The following is an 8,944-nucleotide window of genomic DNA, read 5'->3' on the forward strand; positions in this document are numbered from 1 at the left end:
CGTGTGCCCGACGCTCGCCGGCACGCGCGCGCGCCACCTCCCCCCCCCTGCTGGCCACCTCCTGCTTCCTCCTCGTCGCCTGGAACGCCCCGGACGAAGCCACGCAGCTGCCGCACCGCTCTCACTCTCCCTCGCCCTCCTCCTCTTCCCCTGCTCTCTCTCCCTCTCACCCGAGAACCACCGCCGCCGCCGACGGGCATCACCGTAGCCACCGCCTCTCCCTCGCCTCCCCGTCGTCCCCAGGAGCTCCGCCGCGACCCCCTCTACTTCCTCGCCGAGCCACGCAAGCCGGAGAGCCCCGTGGAGCCGTCGCCGTCGCCATCCTCGCCTCCGGCCGCCGTGGGTACTCGCCGTCAATTCGGGAGCTTCCGGGCATCCCCGACCTCGCCTTCGCGCTCGCTGGATCCGCGGTGAGCCCCCGCACCGAACCCCCTCCTCCCCGTGTCCGTTTGCCCCGTCTAGCTAGCTCGCCACCGCGCCCGTAAGCCCCTCGCCGCCGGCCATGGCGCCACGGTGGCACGAGCCCAAGCCGGTCCCTTCCGCGCGCGTCCCCGTGTTCCTGGTGACGCCAGGAGCCCGTAGGAACCCTCCGTCTCCACTGCCGTGCACCACAACGCCGCGGCCACCAGTTGCCGAACTCCGGCCGCCGCCCTGAGCTCTGCTCCGGCGAGCTCCGGCGCCCCCGCAGCCCCCCACCAGCTCCCCTGGTTGCGAACGACGACGGGCTACGCCCTGGTGCTTTTCGCGCGACCAAACGCCGCCTGCAGCGCAAGTCCGGCGAGTCGCCGCCGCGCTAATGGTCGCCGCCGGCCAGAACCCCGGCGGGCTGACGTGGCTTGTTAATTAGCCACTAATTCCCCACCCGCTGACGCTGACAAGTGGACCCCAGGGCTTAGTCAAAGCTGACCAGCCCAGGTTTGACTCGGGGTTAACCCCCTGTCACTGACGTGTGGGTCCCACACGTTAGATTTGACCTGGACAGCCGCGTTGACCCGCTGATGCAATGATGACGTCATGCTGACGCCATTATACATTATTCTGGATTTAATTAAATCAGGAAAATTCCAGAAATTGATTTAAACTTCAAAAATTCATATCAATTCGACCGTAGCTCAGATTAAAATAATTTATAAATGAAAAATTATCAGAAAAATGCCATCTTTCCATCTGTACTAGTTTCATGCATGAAAAACAAACTTATACATGCTGAATATGGGAAAACACATTATGGCATATTTAAGAGACCTAATTTAGAAATGCATTTGAACCTTTGGTTCAAATGGACTTCAAACCAAGTGAACACTAGTTGCATTAGCTCAACAGTATCACATCTACATGCCATGTTCATGCATCATATTGTTGCATATGATTGTGTTTTGATTGCCGGCACCGTTCCTTCTCGATAGGTCCTGCTCCGGAGACGTTCCAGAGTACCTGTCTGTGAAGCAGTGCCTCCCTTGTTGATTTACCAGGCAAGCAAACCCCCTTGTTCATTTCGATAAAACCCTACTCTCTCGCTCCTGCTCTCAGTTATTGCATTAGGACAACAACGATTCATCTGCTACTTTGTGCTGCGGTAGTTGAACCCATTCCTTTGCATGACCTGTCATTGCCACAGTAAATAGTTGAAACCCACTAGCATGTGTAGGAGTTGATTGAAGCCATTGTTGTGTCCCTACCATGCTATGCCTGCTATTGCTTAGAGTTGTGTCAGGTCTGATTCATTGGGAATGAATTTGAGTGTCACGATATGTTCTGATGCTGAGAGTGAAGTGTGTGAACACGATTTGGTAAAGGTAGCGGTGAGAGGCCATGTAGGAGTACATGGTGGGTTGTCTCACTGGAACCGTCCTTAAGCCCTGAGTTCTGTGTATGTTGTCCAATGACTCGATACTACCACACATTGGGCTCCGGGCGCTCCAAGCCCTCTCGACTTATTAACCAACTTGATCTCTGTCCAGGAGTCGCAACTAGTTTCTGTTGTTTGTAGGTAGTGCTATTTTTCTACCAAGTGGCACCCGGCAGGGTGGGCTTGGGACAGACTAGGCACACGTGGCCCGGTGTACCGAGTGGCACCCGGTTGGTGGGCTCGGGAACCCTGTACACATCGTTTGGGGCCGTAAGCGACACCCCGGCCGGATCTCCTTGCGGATGGAACCCGAATAGGCGATAAACCTGGACTAGAGTCTTGTGTGGTTAGTCAGGTCGTGGCCGACACCCTCGCCAGGCTTCCGCTTGAAGGTTGCCGAGATACATGACGTGTACATGGCGGTAAGTGGCGAGAGTGTGTGTGAAGAAGTACACCCCTGCAGGGTTAACATGATCTATTCGAATAGCCGGGTCCGCGGTTATGGACTTCTTGGATGCTTACATGGTACATAGACAACTTGAAGTGGATACTATAAAATGCTCAAGACAAGTGTGAGTGCTATGGATGGCCTTCTCGTAGGGAGACGGGGATGAATCCATAGTAGCGTATTGTGTGGTGATTAGTGGACTCGTGTACGTTGTTTCACCTCAAGAGTTTCTGGTAGTCGTAGAACAGGATAGCCACAGAGTCAAAGCTGGCTTGCTGCAACCAAACCCCACATTACCCTCTTGATACCAATGCATGTACGATAGGATCTGATGTAAGTCTTGCTGAGTACCTTTGTACTCATGTTGCTTTATTTATGTTTTTGCAGCGGAGACTTCGGTCTTACTAGTGTTCTCGTGGACTTCGACTAGTAGCTAGTACCTCAGCTACGATCTTGATCGGATGTTGTAAATAGTCAGGCTTCCAGCCTTTTTCATTTATAGATGTCTGTACCCAGACATGTAATGCTTCCGCTTGTTGCTTGTATGCTCTGTATGACGGGTCTTGTGACCCCTGTTTGCAATAAATGCTATGACGGCTCTTCTGAGCCTTTATCTATATGAGTTGTTGAGTTATGCTGTGATGCCATGTTGTACAGCACATACTTGCATGTTATGCGTACGTGTAATGTGTATTGCTATGTGTGGGATCTGACTATCTAGTTGTTTATTCTTAGTAGCCTCTCTTACCGGGAAATGTCTCCTAGTGCTTCCACTGAGCCCTGGTAGCTTGCTACTGCTCCGGAACACTTAGGCAGGCCGGCATGTGTCCTTCTTCGATCTTGTGTCTGTCCCTTCGGGGAAATGTCACGCGATGAATACCGGAGTCCTGCTAGCCCGCTACAGCCCGGTTCACCGGAGTCCTGTTAGCCCAGTGCTACAGCCTGGATTCACTCGCTGATGACCGACACGTTCGATGCTGGGTCATGGATGCCTGTCCCTGTAAGTTAGTGCCACTTTGGGTTTACGACTAGCCATGTCAGCCCGGGCTCTTTATCATATGGATGCTAGCGACACCATCATATACGTGTGCCAAAATGCGCAAACGGTCCCGGGCAAAGGTAAGGCGACACCCGTGGGGTTACCGTGCGTGAGGCCGCAAAGCGATATGAGGTATTACATGCTAGATCGATGTGGCATCGAGTCGGGGTCCTGACAGCGTTGGTATCAGAGCTTGACTGCCTGTAGGATTACCAAGCCAAACTGGTCGAAGTTGAGTCTAGAAAATCTTTAGTTATGTAAGGGAATTGATTGTGGGAAGGAACGTAAGGCTCTTTTTACTCCTTTACCTCATGGTCTTCTGATCTGAGTCATCCTATCTTTCCGACGGGATTAAGGAACTAGGCTTCTCTTCCGTCTATCAGGATCACGTGTTACTACTCCGTAGTCCCATAGGACTGGTTGATCAGAGTCATACCCCAGTTGTGAGTATTTCCGGTGTAGTCTGTTTAGTACTATCCCAGAATCTTGAGTGGTGATGTTGAGTTGTTGTACTACCCCATTCTTGGTATGATGTCTCATTCTGAGCATTTTACTGCCGTTATGCTGCCGGAATTGCCCTAGGAGTTCGAGTGATACTAACTCCTTGTCCTACATTCCACAGTCTTTAGTTGATGCTGATTCCGTCCTTGGTTCGTTTCTCAGGATGTCATCGGCTAAGCGAAGTTCCGTCGCTCGTAGCCAGAACCATGGAGATGGTAGGGATGAGGATCCTCCTGACCAGCCTTCGTTGACAGAGCTCATGCTAGAGATGGAGAGGAACAAGAGTGAATCTAATCGCTTGTTGGCACGTATCGAGGAGAATACCGCACATCAGTTCAAGGGTTCTGTGACCATTCATGATTTTATCCGCTTGCACCCACCTACCTTTCATCATTCCATCGAGCCACTCGATGCAGATGACTGGCTCCGTAGCATCACTCATAAGCTGCGTTCCGCGAACGTAGCTGAAGATGACAAGGTCACTTATGCCACATATCACCTGGAAGGTCCTGCTAGTCTTTGGTGGCAGAACTATGAGGCTATGCTTCCAGCTGGCCAGATTCCTACCTGGAAGGATTTCACTGAGGCTTTTCGCGAGCATCACATTCCCCAAGCCCTCCTTGATCGCAAGAGAGAGGAGTTCTATAGTTTCACCCAGAGTAAGTTGGCTGTTGATGCTTATAGCAGAGAGTTCGAGAACCTCGCACGTTATGCCACAGAAGAAGTGTCCACGGATGCTAAGAAGCAGGCTAGGTTCCGGAAGGGTCTCAACCCCAAGTTGTGTCGTGATCTCCACCTGCATCATTGTGATACATTCCAAGCCCTTGTGAACAAGGCCATCAATGAAGAGACAGCTCAACTCACTTACGAGGAGTCTCGTAAGCACACCCGTGATTTGGGATCTTCCTCCGGTTCTAGTTCCCAGAAACGCCGGATTTGGGTTTCAAACTCTGCTCTTCCTTCCGGTGATGCACCGAGGCCGTCCTATGTGGTGCCTTCCCCAGCTCAGTCGTATGTTCCACCCAGGCCTACTGGTGGACCGCTTGTTAGTGCGGGTCCCCGTCCAACCTCAGGGACTTGCTTCACATGCGGGAAGTCAGGACACTATGCACGTGACTGCTCTCAAACTAGTTATGCTCCAGCCCAGCCCGAGAAGACTGTTGGCTGTATTAAGCCATCACGCAAGATGATCAGTGCCAAGTCAGTTTCCACTGAACGTGGCCGTGTGCATCACGTCTCAGCTAAAGACGCTCATGATGATCCAGATGTCGTTCTTGGTACACTCCTTGTCAATTGTCACCCAGCATCAGTTCTATTTGATACTGGAGCATCTCACTCCTTCATTTCTGAAGGCTATGCCCGTTTGCACGACATATCATTTTGTGATATGCCAACTCCGCTTGAAATCCAAACCCCAGGGTCTAGATGGCAGACCACCAGAATCAGCCATGGTAACGAAATTCTTGTTGATAGACTTGTGTTCCTTGCATCACTTGTAGCCCTCAAGTCCTCAGATATTAACATCATCTTGGGTATGGACTGGATGACAGCTCATCATGCCAAGATTGATTGTTACACAAGATCTGTTCAACTTACACACCCATCTGGCAAGATAGTCACCGTCTCCACTAGAGTTGCAAAGCGTCAGCTCTATTCTCTTAATGCCAGCCCTCTTCCAGACCTTGAAGATATCCCGGTAGTCCGTGACTTTCCGGATGTCTTTCCAGAGGAACTGCCAGGTGTTCCACCTGACAGAGATGTAGAGTTCGTCATAGATCTTATCCCAGGAACAGCTCCAATCTCCCGGAGACCTTACAAGATGGCACCCCTAGAACTAGCCGAGCTTAAGAAACAACTCGATGAGTCCTTGCAAAAGGGTTTCATCCGTCCTAGTTCTTCTCCTTGGGCTTGCCCCGTCCTCTTTGTCAAGAAGAAAGACGGTACGGACCGGATGGTCGTTGATTATCGTCCCGTTAATTTGGTCACGATAAAGAACAAGTATCCGCTCCCCAGGATCAACGACCTGTATGATCAGCTCACTGGATCCTCAGTCTTTTCCAAGATGGATTTAAGGTTAGGATACCACCAAATCAAAATCAGAAACGGGGACATTCCCAAGACAGCTTTTGTCACTCGTTATGGCCAGTACGAGTACACCGTCATGTCCTTTGGCCTAACCAACGCCCCAGCCACATTCTCCCGCTTGATGAACTCGATCTTCATGGAGTACTTAGATAAGTTCGTCGTGGTTTACCTCGATGATATTCTTATTTACTCGAAGAACGGGGAAGAGCATGCTGAACATCTTAGACTTGTGTTAGAAAAACTCAGAGAGCACCGCCTTTATGCCAAGTTCTCCAAGTGTGAATTTTGGTTGCCAGAAGTGACCTACCTAGGCCACGTAATCTCTGGTAAGGGCATTGCTGTCAATCCCGAGAGAGTTCAAGCCGTTCTCGATTGGACTCCACCTGAAACAGTCAAACAAGTTAGAAGCTTCCTTGGCCTAGCCAGCTATTGTCGCCGCCTTGTTGAAAACTTCTCCAAAGTAGCCAAACCCCTCACGGAACTTCTCAAGGAAGATAAAAAGTTCGAGTGGTCCCCACAGTGTGAGTACAGTTTTCAGGAACTGAAAAGACGCCTGACTTCTGCTCCCATACTTGTGCCACCGGATTTCACTAAAGACTTTATTATCTACTGCGACGCCTCACGACAGGGACTAGGTTGCATTCTTATGCAGGATCGTCATGTGATTGCCTATGCATCTCGATAGTTGCATCCACATGAGGAGAATTATCCTACACATGATCTAGAGCTTGCAGCCGTAGTCTATGCGCTCAAGACCTGGCGACATTACCTCCTTGGTAAACGTTGCGAGATTTACACCGATCACCAGAGTCTCAAGTATATCTTCACCCAACTGGATCTGAACCTTAGGCAAAGACGTTGGTTGGAGTTGATCACAGATTATGATCTAGGGATTACCTACACCCCAGGCAAAGCCAATGTCATGGCTGATGCTCTAAGTCGTAAATCCTATTGCAACAATCTCATGTTGCAGCAAGGCCAACCACTTCTCCATGAGGAATTCTGTAAGCTTAACCTTCACATTGCTCCTCGCGGATTCCTTTCTACCCTGGTGGCGAAACCTGATCTTGAAGATCGGATTATCGCTGCTCAAAAGCAAGACACAGGAATTTCTCGGATCAAGAGAAACATTAAGAAGGGAGTTGGTGGATGTTTCTTTATGGATGATCGTGGTGTGGTTTTCTTTGAGAATCGCTTGGTGGTTCCCAAGAATCAACATCTGCGACATTTGATCCTTAAGGAGGCGCATGAATCTCCTCTCACGATTCATCCCGGTAGTACTAAGATGTATCAGGACCTACGCCAGAGGTTCTGGTGGACTAGGATGAAGAGAGAAATCGCTGAGTTCATTGCTAAATGTGACATTTGTCGTCGCGTTAAGGCAGAGCATCAAAGACCTGCTGGCACCCTTCAGCCTTTAGCTATTCCTGAGTGGAAATGGGATAAAGTTGGTATGGACTTCATTACCGGTTTTCCCAGGACCAAGAAAGGGAATAACGCTATCTTCGTAGTCGTTGATCGTCTTTCCAAAGTGGCTCACTTCCTTCCTGTTCGAGAGAGTATCACTGCTAGTCAGCTTGCTGACTTATATATTTCTCGAATAGTGTCACTCCATGGTGTTCCACTAGAGATCAATTCAGACCGTGGCAGTCTTTTCACTTCTCATTTCTGGGAGAGTTTCCAAACTGCCATGGGAACCCATCTTTCCTTCAGTACCGCTTTCCACCCTCAGTCGAGTGGTCAGGTGGAACGGGTCAATCAAATCCTCGAAGACATGCTCAGAGCTTGCGTTATCTCATTCGGTATGGATTGGGAGAAATGTCTTCCTTTCGCCGAGTTTGCTTATAACAACAGCTACCAATCCAGCCTCAATAAAGCTCCTTTTGAGGTTCTCTATGGACGAAGATGTCGAACACCTTTGAACTGGTCAGAAACCGGTGAAAGACAATTCTTTGGACCGGATATGATCCAGGAGGCAGAAGAGCAAGTTCGCATCATTCGTGAGAATTTGAAAACAGCCCAGTCTCGTCAGAAAAGCCAGTACGATCGTCATCATAAGGATATGACTTATGAAATTGGTGACCAAGCTTACCTTCGGGTTACTCCTTTGAAGGGTACCCATCGTTTCGGTATCAAGGGCAAGTTGGCTCCTCGTTACATTGGTCCCTTTCGCATTCTCGCTAAACAAGGAGAGGTTGCCTACCAGTTGGAACTACCCCCACATCTTTCTCGAGTTCATGATGTCTTCCACGTCTCTCAACTCAGGCGTTGCTTCTCGGATCCCATCCGCGGAGTGGACCACGACACGCTTGATCTCCAAGATAACCTCACATACCGAGAGTACCCGGTTCGCATTCTTGATCAAGCAGAGCGTGTCACCCGACGTCAGAACATCAAGTTTCTCAAAGTTCAGTGGTCTCATCATTCCGAGAGAGAAGCTACTTGGGAGCGAGAAGATCGTCTTCGACTGGAGTACCCCGCTTTCTTTCCGTCGACCCCTGAATCTCGGGACGAGATTCTGTCAAGTGGGGGCGAGTTGTCACATCCCTAGTCTGGTATGACCTAGACTAGTTGGTCATTTGTGCATCATGTTTAAATTTCATTTAAATTTGAAATGAGGATTGGTGGAACCCTCAGAATCATTTTTGAAAATGACCCAAATAAAAATTTCTCCAAAAGGGTCCAAGAAAATGCTCATGATGCCCTCTAAAAATATTGGACAGAGATAAAAATCAAAACAATATTTTTAGGAGCTCATGGACATTTATTTTGGCCATTTGGATTAATTCGATAAATATTTGCATTGGAGATATATTTCTATATATATGAAATATGGTCCAAAAATTATGCCAATTATACAAGAGCTCTGGAATAATACCATTAGCCCCTGCAAAAATTGGCATAATAAAATTAAATGATTTAATATATTTATCAAATCAAAACAAATGTCAGAAAAATTAGAAAACAAAAATAAAAGGAGGAGGGGCTTACCTGGGCCTCCCCTCCCCTGCGCAGCCCAGCA

Source organism: Triticum dicoccoides, chromosome 7B (genome assembly GCF_002162155.2).
Source record: "Triticum dicoccoides isolate Atlit2015 ecotype Zavitan chromosome 7B, WEW_v2.0, whole genome shotgun sequence".
NCBI lineage: Eukaryota > Viridiplantae > Streptophyta > Magnoliopsida > Poales > Poaceae > Triticum > Triticum dicoccoides.